Genomic DNA, 12,764 nt, shown 5'->3' with positions numbered 1-12,764 from the left:
CTATTATGGTAATTTTAGAAATTACCATCCCATGATAATTTTTATTTTGACCATTCTCGGGTAAATGTGAATTTTAAATGAGATCATCGATCCAGTCCAACATCAAATGAAACGTTTGCTGGTCGCGGAAGGAAGGACCCATCTGTGTATTATCAAACGAAAATCTCATGGAAAGGCTAATACAGAGACCGACTTCTGAATCGATTCCATTTTAAACGCAACAGTCGATAGAGACATAATCGATCGTTGCATTCGAAAATAATTTCGATAAGGAAACAATCTGAATTCAAATCAGACTCCTGGCGATTTATATGTATATCAATATTCAATATTCAATATACATGAGCTTTACCGAAAAGTTTTTGACAATTAAAGATTTCATATGGGATCGTAGTGTTCATACCGTATTTCCGCAGCCACATGTGCGATTCTTATGAACTTGATCAGATCAAAATCTGCTACCAAACCTTCCATTTAAGGCTAAGCTTGTGAAAATCGAATAAGTCGTTTTCCAAGAAGCCGAAGAGACATTAATTCTGAAATATTCCAAGAACCAGAAACATGCGAAATTTTCGAGATAGACGCTGGAATCAAAAGAACTTTGTCTGGCCATCAGCGGTCAAGAATGCTCTAGCAAAGCTAAATATAGATCTTACAAATAATGGTATCATCGGCACTTACCGCAGGGGGAACCGGCAATCCATTATCGATGTCAATTTTTGTAGCCTTGGAGTAACCGGAAAGATGGACTGAAAAGAGTGCGAGGATATATCCACAGCGACCACCAAGCGATCTGGTACAGCATTGATAACAGGCCTATGAACTACACATGAATATAAATACGTGGGAGATATATAAACGAGTGAAGATGGAAAACAGCGATTTTTCACAGGAACGTGTCCGTCGAAGAACTTGAATTTGATGGTATCCTCTTCAACCTAAATGCGAACGAGTTCACGGCACTAATAACAAAGGCGTGTAATGCGACCATACCAAGGGATGGGAAACCGAGAAACGGTCGCCGGGTGCAATACGACGATTATCGATCTACGTATAAGTTGCCTCCGAGCTTGGAGAAGAAGTCGGAGATCACTTCGGTTTCTCATCTCGCTCAGTTCAGAAGCTAGAAATCGCTCCGCTGCAATAGCAGGGCAAATAATCAAATTTACCCGCGCGACGCTTTTGTCTAATTGCAAAGGCAAAAATTGATTCCTTCTGCCTAGTGTGTGAAACGTGAACAAACAATGAGTGACAATGCAAAGCAAAAGTATATCACGATGCGGGCAAACTGTGTTGCTGTTGACTACACGAAATATCCGGTAATACCATCAATTCAGCAAATGTTGAAGGTGAACTTGAAGTTCAACGTAGCTTGCGGTACTTTATGCTGTACAATTCCACCATTTACATCATGCGGTGCTGAATATGTTAAAAAACATTAGTCAAGCAGAATCATTCGCTTCCCAGAACAACATGAAACACGTCATCGATGTAATGACATTTTATACAGTATCCCAACGTATATAGATGTTGACAGTATTTAAATAAAGATACATGACCTGGCACCACGTACTAGTTCCTTCGCTATCAAACAAATCCTGTCAAAATACGGAGAGGTGAATAGTGTTAAGGAAAATACTTGGAGGAACTTCTTCCCAAGACTCCGCAACGGCGTCCGACAAAACCTATTCCCTCTTACTTGACTTTTACATGCAAATCACCTCATGGTGTTGAATATTCTCAACGAATACTAGTCACGCACCCAGGACAGATTCCTACCTGTCAATATTGTGATCATCCGCTACACCACGGGAAACCTTGCGCAGAGAATGCTAAAGAAATTCCACCTGATACGACCAAAGCCGGTATACAATCATCGTATGTTAAATCACAACCAGTTGGTAAACCAACGACTGCAGACCGGACATTCACAAGCACCAGCTCAACAACGATCGGCCCCAGTACCACTAAACCAACTGCCATTACCAACATCGAAGTAACAACGATTACAGCAAATGTTTCCAAACCAACACCACCAATAAGGAATCTAATACCGATGAAGAAGGATTTACAATAGCGACCCATAAGCACAAACAACAAATAAGAACATCCGACGATGAGCAAGATGAATGCAGTATGTGGACATGGACGATGATGACATGGACGTATACGAAAACGCGAGAGAAGACGGACCAAATTACCCCTAAGGTGCGCTCCACGGTTCAGTTGTGCTAACGCATTGAGCCGTGTCAAATATATTTAAAATTAAAACAGAAGTCAGAAAGCTCAAGGGAAGCGAGCTGCAAGAACCGCTCTCAACAAAGTAGTCAAGCTGTACAAGAAAGCCTTGCCACAAAACCAACGCGAATTTCCTTAGGAGAGACCCACAAAGTTGGCATAACAAAGATAAAAGGCTCAGATGCACCACCTGAAAGGTGCCCGGAAAAGATGGAGGTCACCATTGAAAGGTTTTCCCCACAACATGAATCTATTTTCGCCGTACAGTGAGGAGGATGATCACAAAGATGAAGATCGGTTTACCAACAAACAGCTTATCGAGATGGCGAAAGCCATAAAAGTGAAGTGATACATGAGAGCCCGGATATGTTCAAAACGATCCGATAATTGGAAGCGACAAAAGCTGATGTTGCTTCCGATGCCGGGACAACATGGAGATCTTTCAGCGTAGTCAATATATCCCTTGGTAATGTTAGAGAGAAGGAGTAATTCTGAATAAGCTAACGAAGTACGCGGACCGTGAGAACGGCATCTTATGTAATTCGGCTTCCTTATAGGCAGGTCTACAGTGAAATCCATCCAAACGGTTGTGGGAGCTTTGGAGACAGCATAGATAAGGATATCGTTTTTGCGTGGTGGTTCCCTTAGACGTGAAGAATGCTTCAATAGTACTAGCTGGGAAGCAATCGCCCATTCGCTGTACAGCATGAGTAACTCTGCAGGATATTATAGAGCTACTTTCAGTACCGAACACTGATCTACGAGACAGACAAGGGAGAATCACAACTACAACTGACGTTCCTGGACTCGACGCTGTGGAACGCAGTGTACGATGGAGTATTGAAGCTGAACCTTCCCAGAGATATAACGATTTTCGGCTTCACGGATGATGTGGTGTTCCAAGTGATCGGACAATAGCTAGAAGAGGAGACACTCGACACGGAGACGACTGCCCATCATAAAACAGAGTTGGTGATGACTAGCAGCCGAAAGACAGCGCGGTCGGAAAATATATCATCGATTTGAACTTTTAAAGTTACGATGATTATGTTAAGGGGAAGGCTGTGAGAGCAACCACAGCTTTGTTTGAGGCGCCAGTGTACTGGGCACCACGAACCAGCTGGAATCGCTAGACCGATGCATGTGAGCAAACTATTTTCACCGTCAGGAACAAGATCGAGTAGGTCGAGTGAAGCACCAGCGGTGGGTCGTCGAGTTTTCAACGAACCGGAGGCAGCGAACCAGAAGCTACGCTCCATCCGATATCGCCGAACCGTCCTCGCCAAGTACTGGTTGGCCCTTTGAGTAGGATTTATGGACTATGCGAGAAGATTGCGACAAAACTGGGAGCTAAATGACTCACGAAACAGGCATCGGTATCGGGAGAACTTCCGACGAGGAATTGAGATGGCTCGCGAAAACAGGAACTAAATGGTTCACAGAAACGGGAGCCAAATGGCTAACGGAAGTTCACCACTGCGATTATCCGGATATGTGTTCGGAGCTAAACCGCTCTAATATATCATTTTGTCTTAAGACTGAATCAGCCTCCCCACGATATAACCCTTCGATGCAGTCTCGTGGAACAAAAGAAAGGAAGAGAAGTAAGGACTATTAGTAGCGGTTACGCACAAAAGTGAATCCCACCTAGAGCCAATGCACTTTTGAAGCTATTTAACCATGCTATAAAACATACAGACATTTTCAGATATCGACGAACTGAATCTAGTGGTATATGACACTCGACCCTCCGGGTGTAGCTTAAAAAGTCGAATTTCAGAGTGAGTGCACAGTCTTCCTTATATGAAGAAGGCAAAAAATGAACTGATGATTGTTATACATTTCATAAATCCGTACGACTATCAAACGAATTTATCTGATGTGGCTAGCTACTGCGCAACAAGATGGAGCAAAATGCAAAGATTTCGAAGATGTACACGGAACCGAGCCGAATTACTATCATGTACCAAACAAACAAATCTACAAGTCTTCAAGCACAAGCGATAAACCAAAGCTGATGTTTCCACTAGAGTTCGAAAAAGTATAGTATACTCAGGATGTACGTTCGCCAGGCTACTGTATACGAAATACGCAATAGAAAAAAATATCAGAGAAAACCATATCTGAGATGAATAATTCCATTGACGCACACTTTACCTTTGGATTCATTTCAGAATGTTTTCCAAAAGTCCATAAGTGAAATGTTGCAATCCTGTTTCTGTACATTGTTATCAAGCAGGTTCACCTTTGACCGATTTTCATGCCTTGTGTGTACAGTCGGTCCATGTGCCGCCACAACGGAACGAAAACTATTCAAGCAACCAAAAGTTAATACCTTAAAGTACTCTTAAATGTTTACATTAAGTTCTTAGAGAACTTTCAAGCTTTTATTGGGAATTTAAAAATTGCACTGTTGGGAAAATTATTTAAAACGAAAACTTTAGCATCCCTTTCCTATGTGAACTTTTGATTGATTCAGTAATGTTTGCTTGAATTTTTCTAGTAAAACAAATAGCTCAACCCCGCTATACGAAATAACCCTGCGGAAACGTCCACGAGAACAATCGAAAGAAAATGCAAAAAGAAAAAAAAATTGTGTTTATTAAAATAAATATTTATTTTTTGTTTGCCTCATCCCCCCCCTTCAGAAAAAAATTTGTACTTGGACATAATTTTTAAAAAAGATTTGTAATGGCCTTAATAAACCTACACCACATTTTAATAGCTAACACAAAATTACTTTAATAAACTTAAACACTCCGCGCGCACTTCTAATTTCGTTAGAGGTCAGATACGAAAAGAAGGATCAGTGTCTGGAGCTGAGCCTAGAACGGTATCCTGTTTGTAAGTCGGCACCGGAGATGAACCGAACACCTCCGAAGTTTGACAGCTCGGCTATATCCGCCTGCTAACTCTTTTTCTGGTTGCTCTACTCGGGGAGTGTGGCGGCGGCTAAATGAGACAGGTACCGCTGTAAACAAGTACTGTGTAAAGATATGTGGGTACCACTTGGGTGGCAGTGGAGCTCGTAGCAGGAAAAGGCAGAGTTGGATTTGGATACTGGGAGGGCAAAATATGGACCAGCTCAAGGATTGTTATTTATTGTGGCGGAGCCATCAATTACTCATCGTAACCGGCGGTTACATTGTACTGGACGAGGCGGGTGTTATGGTCGCTGTTCTTCTTGGTCACGTACGAGCGTGAGGTGATGGAGTTCGCCGAGTACATCGTACCCAATCCGATCGTCATTCGGTTGGCGCGGAAGCAAGAATGCCTCGATAACCGCAACCAGGACGAGAAATTGTGTGATTACCGTCGGACAAGCGATCATTTTCTGTCATATGATGTGTAGGACAGTTGTAAACTCCAAGTAAACTTATTTTCGGAACTGTTAGTCGATCGAAACAGGTACGCAAAACGGCCGTTTGGTTGACCAGCAGGATGTCCCAGGATGGTCACTCGGTAACGGTACTGTCTGGTGATCTAACGGTGGAGCAACGGTTGGACGCTCTTGATCGATTCCCAGCCCGACTAGAGAAGGTACAGATTATAATGAACGTTTTGTCCAAGGGTAAGTTCCGCCACTTGATTCTGGCTACAGCACCAGGTTACAGAGAGATTCTTTCGCCTTAGGTATCGACGTTGAACAGGTGACCATTGCCGTCAACTTCGACCTGCCGATTGATCAGTAGGGACTGATTGCGAAACGTATCGACATGGAATTAGACACGCCGGTAGATTCGGCAAGTGTGACTCATTCTTGTGATCCTATAGATTGTATTTTTTCCGCTTCTTTAACAGAACGGAATCACTAAGGGTGGGAGAAAATTTATTTTTTCGCAAAATTTCGAAACGAAACGAAACGAAATTTTTCGCAAACATTGCGAAACGAAACTTTAAGAAAAATTTCGTTTAAATTCGCAAATTTCGCCGAAATTTTGCGAATTTTTTTTGGCTTTTCGCAAAGTTTGCGAAACTTTTCGAAATCTATGAAAATTCAATTAACTTTAGAGTTGTATGACTGTTCCTTGGTTGAATCGATTTTACACAAAAAAGATCTATTGAAAGGTACACCGATGCATCGGGAGTTATTCTCAATTCTTAAAGCCGACTTGCGATGACTGGACAGATTTCGATAGCTGATCGGAGCAACGATTTACCTAGTATGTCAAGCGCATGGTGCACTAATGATAAATTGATTCAAAGTACAGCTTACATATTTTATACAATTAAATCACAGAGAAAAGTCGTCCATATTGAGCGTTAACGGCTTATTCTAAGGTAATTGAGATATTTGCGCCAGGTTGACTAATTTACAAATTTAATAACACTAGTTTATAAATTTTGGAGTAAGCTAAGCTAAGAAAGAAGTTTTCAAGATCGAGTTTGCGTCATTTAATACAAAAACAATACCCGTTTTTCTTAAAAAACGTTCACGTGATTTTTTGGAAAAGGTTTGGGTAGTCTTTGCATTTATTCGTCATTATTTCGCAAAAAAAATTCCGATGAAACATACAGATCGAATCTACGCTTTCCAAAAATGTGTAACGCGGGTAGACCAAATATAAATTTATCTAGGTTTCAAGCGTCTAGACTGTAACAAGTATAATTTTTGACCATTTTTATTTTTTTTTATTTCGACTGTGCTCGCTTGTAACCTTACATGTGATTTTATATTACTGGCTAGAGAACATGCTTTGAACAATTTATTGATTGTATTGATCGGGTTATTTTCTCACGAGATATTGACCAAAAACCAAAGGAGGAAAGAAATTGGATATAACGAAATATTACATATTACACTAGTAAAATGAATCCATGATACACATGAAGAAATAATTTCTGTGAATCCTGTATTTCTAGGTCTTGTAACTGTAATAGAAGTTCCAGTACGAATTTTCCGCGAAATGCTGTGTGTGTATGTAACCGACAAACCCTCATTCGTGTTTCTTAGCAATGGCTGAACCGATCTTATCCAATCCAATTTTAAATGAAATGAATTTTAAAGGAAAGATTTATCAGCCAGACAGAACGGTATTAATTTGTTTTTGATTCTGATGTTTAGTTTCCAAGATATTTTTTTTACAATGGAGAAGACCTTTATGTCCTAGCCCAGTACACGTGCTATTGGTAGGTGTCCAAGCTACCGCACGGGGTGTACTGGGGGCGTGTCGGGCTCGAATGGTGACGCTGCCATTAATACCGACTAAACTCCATTGGGCTCCGCCATCGTTCCTCTCAGGAATTACCTCTCGGTATTACTTCTGGGGGGATGGCTGTACTTAATGTACTCATTCACTCTCACTCACGCGTTCATACGTCCTGTATGAGGCTTACTTGGGTGCTCTCTCTATCGCACCTTGATTCACTCTCAAACACTCCACATGAGGCTGACTTTTGTGCTCACCTTTTTCGTTCCTTGCGAGGCTGACTTGTATGCTCACCTTACTCATTCCTTGCTAGGCTTACCAACGATACGACTAGACACTTGCATTCCGAAACTGTATCTCAAATCTGACTACCCCTCAGTGACTCAGGTAACTGGAAATGTTAAATTTGATGTTTGCTTAAAATATTCATGAAACTAGCAGCTCTGACAAATCTGTTGCTATATTTTTTTTTCTAATAACAGTAACCCATGGTTACAATATTGTGACTATAAATAAACTGGTTGGAATCTTCAATTCTTTAAAATTAATTTTATGATTATTGGTGAACAAATAAGCTTCCCGGCGCCGAATTTGCTCATTCCAGAGGTCAATTAGCTTGGGTGCGGAGAGAAAATGGTATCAGCTAACAAGAATCAACTGCGCTACGATGGCCGAGTGGTGGTCGTTACCGGTGCCGGTGCTGGTCTAGGTCGCGAATATGCCTTGCTGTTCGGTTCCCGCGGTGCAAAGGTTGTGGTGAATGATTTGGGTGGCAATTTTCACGGTCAGGGCAAATCGAATGCAGCCGATAATGTGGTACAGGAAATCCGAGCGGCTGGCGGAACTGCGGTTCCAGATTACAACTCCGTAGTGGATGGGGATAAAATTATTCAGACTGCAATGGAAGCATTTGGCCATCAACACGTTTTGATTAACAATGCTGGAATTTTGCGAGACAAGAGTCTTGCTCGCATTTCCGATGAGGACTGGAATCTTATTCATGATGTGCACTTGAAAGGTAGTTTCCTAACGACGCGAGCTGCCTGGGCGATCATGAAAAAACAGAACTATGGTCGAATAATTATGACATCCAGCAACTCCGGTGTCTATGGAAATTTCGGCCAAGCCAATTATAGTGCCGCCAAACTAGGATTGGTCGGGTTAGCCAACACAGTCGCAATCGAGGGAGCTAAAAATAACATTCAATGCCAAGTAATCGTTCCAACGGCTGGGTCAAGGATGACCGAGGGAATACTTCCAGAGGTTTTGTTCAATGAGCTTAGTGAGTTTCATTGAGTTTAAAACTGGCGAAGTAAATTCATTTTTTCTTTGATTTTCAGAACCTAAATTGATTGCTCCGGTCGTTGCTTATCTGTGTCATCAATCCTGTCAGAATACGGGGGCAATAATTGAAAGTGCAGCTGGTTGGGCCACATAGGTCCATTTTGTTAGGGGAAAAGGATCAATTCTCCGTACATCAATCGATGATGATGTTACACCAGAGTATGTTAAGAGTGTTTGGAATAAAGTCACTGACATGTCGGATGCGAAACATCTTAATGCCATCAGTGAAGCCAGCATATCTTTAGTAGACGTACTGGAAAAGTTACGCGAGGGAAAGCATGCCGAAAATTCCGTTACAGAAACATTTAAGTTTAACTTTAAAGTTGTTATAGCGCATTGCGCACATAATAAGTGCGACTAAATGTGCGGAAACGTAAATAAAACTGCGCTTTTACATTGAATTGTCTTGGTGTCTATTACGCACTTATGTATTATCCAACTGTGCAAACGTGAGAATATTTAGGTCAAAGAGAATCCATTTTTCGCTCCCGATAGTTTACTTTAGTCGCTGCTTGCTTCATCCGCTTCCTCCTCTTCCTCGGCGGATTCACTTGCCGACGCTTCTGATTCAGGTTCCGAGTCGGATTTTTCAGATTTCTGTTGAATAAAAATAATCAAATAAAACATTTCGAGCACAGTTATACTACACTGATGAAAAAAGGCTTAAGAATTTCTTAAGTCAGGACTTATGAACCTGCACAATATTGATTCCATTAGACGATTATGTATTTCATAAGTATGGCTAATGGAATTTGTTTGCGGGTTTTATGTTTATCTTAACATTGTTATTGTGAAAATTTAATTTCAGCATAGTGAAAATGAAAAACAAAAAACTATTGTTGGAAACGGACTTATTCTGGCACTCTGTTTCAAGTTGGTGGAATCAATGTAACTGTTGTTATCTACATTTTTTATACTTTTTGCTTCATAAAATTTTGTTTATTTTGCAGAAAATAAATATTGACACAACAGAAGCATGCTTTCTGTTCCCATTCATGCTTGTCCTTCAAATCCTTCCACATCTCACCACCCTTTTTGGCAATTTCGGTGACGGAGATTCCCGGATTGTTCTTCTTTATCTTCTCCCGACTTGCGTTCAACCACATCATAAAGGCCGTAGCCGGTCGCTACCAGCATCATCCGAGTCGTCATCGGAGGTAGATTCCACATTTGAATCAAACTCGTCCGCCACATCCGATTCTGCCTGGTTCGGGTTGAAGTCCTCATCGGTCGATTCTTCCGAATCATCATCGTCATCATCTCGCTCCTTTGCTTCGGCCTTTACCCTCGCCAGATAGGCATCCGGTTCAGCCTCATTATCCGAATCGGCAAAGTCCTCCTTGTAGTTGCTTTTGCCATCCTTTCCAGTGTTCTTCACGTGCAATTTCTTGGACGAGATGAAATCGAACAGTTTCCCGTACTCTTCCTTCTCGATACTGCTGAACGTGTAGATGTTGCCTGCTTTTAGCTCGATTTCAAAATCAAAACTTCGAGTGGAGCCACCACTGCGAGCAAAGTTCACCGATGTGATTTCCTCGAAACGAATGTGAACCGGTGTCTTGTGGACGTAGATGAATCCTCGTTCCAGTGGGTAGAGATAACCTGCAGCTGCCTTGAAAGAACATCCAATTGCAGGAGTTCCCGAATGACTGAAAACGAGGCAAAATATATTTAAATTAAATTAGCCCGACTTAAGCCGTTAGGGATTGGGATTCAAATAAAGCAAAGCTCACCCGATAAAAGTTCCCGGTCCGGTCAGCTTTCGGTTTATGATGACTTTCATAATCTTTCCGAGTACTTCGTACACCGGTCCAGCGAGCTCTTAAGTAAGTTTATCCTCATACTTTTCCTTCAATTCCTCCTCGGTGAAAGGTAATTCGATGTTTGTTTCCTCGTCCATCTGGAACAGCGTCACCAGAAAGTGGTAACGAGTTTGACCCTGCTTTGTCGGCGGATCCAACGAAATGACGAAAAACATTTGCCGGTTGTCCTTATGCGGCAGCAGGAACAACCGCAGCACCGACGACGTCGGAATCTTAAAATCATACGTCTTACCGTGCAGCTGGAAAAAGCTCTGGAATACTTTAATGTCGTAGCGACCGCGCGGTGTCAGGCAATGTATCTCTCGGAATATAGCAATTGCGTCACCGGCGTCACCAGACGCAGAAATTACGGAAGCCTGTCTCATCACCTGCTCCTGGAATGCTTCGACAGGGTCAATTTCAGCCGATTCCGCTGTTGGAATGTGGAACCGCATTTCCATCAAATTCACCGGAGCTTCATCGTTCCGGTGAAATTCGACTGTAACTTCGTTCTTTCCGGCATTACACTGGGAAACATGATTCAGCGGGATTTCAAAGCTTGTCTTTCCTTCCACATCGAACGAAAGAACGCTACCTGTAAACATAAAATGGTTGCTATACAGCAACAGAAAATAAAATAAACAAAAAGTGTTGCTGAAAAAAATATTTTTTGGTCGTATCGAGGGGCGACTCAATGAACTGGTAACTGGCGGTAAATTACTCGCACACTTTCTCTTCAAAAGATTTCATGAAGTTTCAGGTCGTGTCGTTGGGCTTACTTTTGTGCTCGCCCCACCCATACCATGTGAGGCTGACTTAGGTGCTCACCCTATCACCTGGTTCACTCTCGATCGTGCCACTCTATTATACCTCTGTCACTCCCCCTGGCATCCCATGTGTGACATTTTTCTTAGGCCCCACTTCTGACATACCATGCGAGGCTGACTTGTGTGCTCACCTTTTTCATTCCTTGCTAGGCTTACTTTTGTGCTAGCCTCTACCATACCATGTGAGGCTGACTTTTGTGCTCACCCTTAACATGCCGTGTGAGACTTACTTGGATGCTCACCCTTTCACTCCTCTGCCACGCCATGAGGCATCGATAGCTAAGTCCCAACATACTACGCTACGACCCTCCCATCTTGGCATGAGGCAGTCCACTTATACGCCTATACACTCGCTCTTCTGCCTTGCTTCGGGGTGGCTGGGTTTACCCCTTACGCGGTTGCCATTCGCTGCGCCAAACCTGCCTAAGCATGAACAGACCATTCAATCCCTTTTTTTTGCGCTTGGCCTTTTTCGCTCCAACTAACCAATCACTAGTTAGCCGTTCCCGTCGTCTGTTGCTCGGTTCGCCAAATTACCTGTAGCCTACAGGCAATCTGGGTGGTAGCAGCCGAGACTGCGTTCCACTTCTCCACCGATTGACACATCCGCTGAATAAGGGTATCAGGAGTTGTGTCCCAGCCACAGACGTCAAGCATTGCTCTTCTTTCGACGTCGAGCAGAGGACATACAAACAGTATGTATTCGGAAATTTCGTCTACACCTGGGCAGTCCGGGCAGGCTGGGACCTCCGCGTGCCCGAACCTGTGGAGGTACTGTCGGAAACAGCCATGGCCTGACAGGAATTGTGTCAGGTGGAAGTGAACTTCCCCATGGGGTTTTCCCACTCAGCTCGATATGCTAGGTATCAGCCGGTGGGTCCACCTACCTTTCGAGGAGTTGTACCACTCATGCTGCCATCTGGCGACCGAGGTCACCCTGGTGCGCTCGCGGGCTCCTCTATTTCCACGTAGCTCGAAACACTCCTCATCTTCCCGAATGACCAGCCCGACTGGCATCATGCTCGCTATCACGCAGGATGCATCGTGTGATACGGTGCGGTAGGCAGATATCACTCTGAGGCACATCACGCGGTAGGTGCTCTCCAGTTTCTGTAGGTAACTGGTTACCCTCAGTGCTCTTGACCATGACGGGCCGCCATACCTGAGGATAGATACGGCAACGCCTGCCAGTAACCTACGTTTACTGGCGCACACCTTTGAGCTGTTGGGCATCATCCTCGATTGAGCCACAACAGCAGTCGACGCTCTCTTGTATGTATAGTCGACATGGCTGCCGAAGGTCAGCTTGTCGTCTATAATGACTCCGAGAGACTTCAGACTTCGCTGTGAAGTGATCGCGACTTCTCTCACATGGATAACTGCATGTTGTGCCGACTTGCGGT

The 12,764-nt window shown here is 43.1% G+C and overlaps 1 protein-coding gene and 2 pseudogenes across 19 annotated transcripts in view; 2 read left to right on the top strand and 1 right to left on the bottom strand.

Moving 5' to 3' along the window:
* LOC131689361 (cell adhesion molecule Dscam2) overlaps positions 1 to 12,764 on the top strand; it is a 1,607,414-nt gene that overhangs the window by 799,663 nt on the left and 794,987 nt on the right. The window lies entirely within an intron of this gene.
* Positions 8,022 to 9,355, top strand: LOC131692629 (peroxisomal multifunctional enzyme type 2-like; annotated as a pseudogene).
* Positions 9,234 to 11,300, bottom strand: LOC131692621 (FACT complex subunit Ssrp1-like; annotated as a pseudogene).

The sequence above is a fragment of the Topomyia yanbarensis genome, chromosome 3, assembly GCF_030247195.1.
Source record: "Topomyia yanbarensis strain Yona2022 chromosome 3, ASM3024719v1, whole genome shotgun sequence".
Classification (NCBI taxonomy): domain Eukaryota; kingdom Metazoa; phylum Arthropoda; class Insecta; order Diptera; family Culicidae; genus Topomyia; species Topomyia yanbarensis.
Note: the sequence above shows the minus strand (reverse complement) of the source record. Positions and strands in the feature narration are given on the sequence as shown.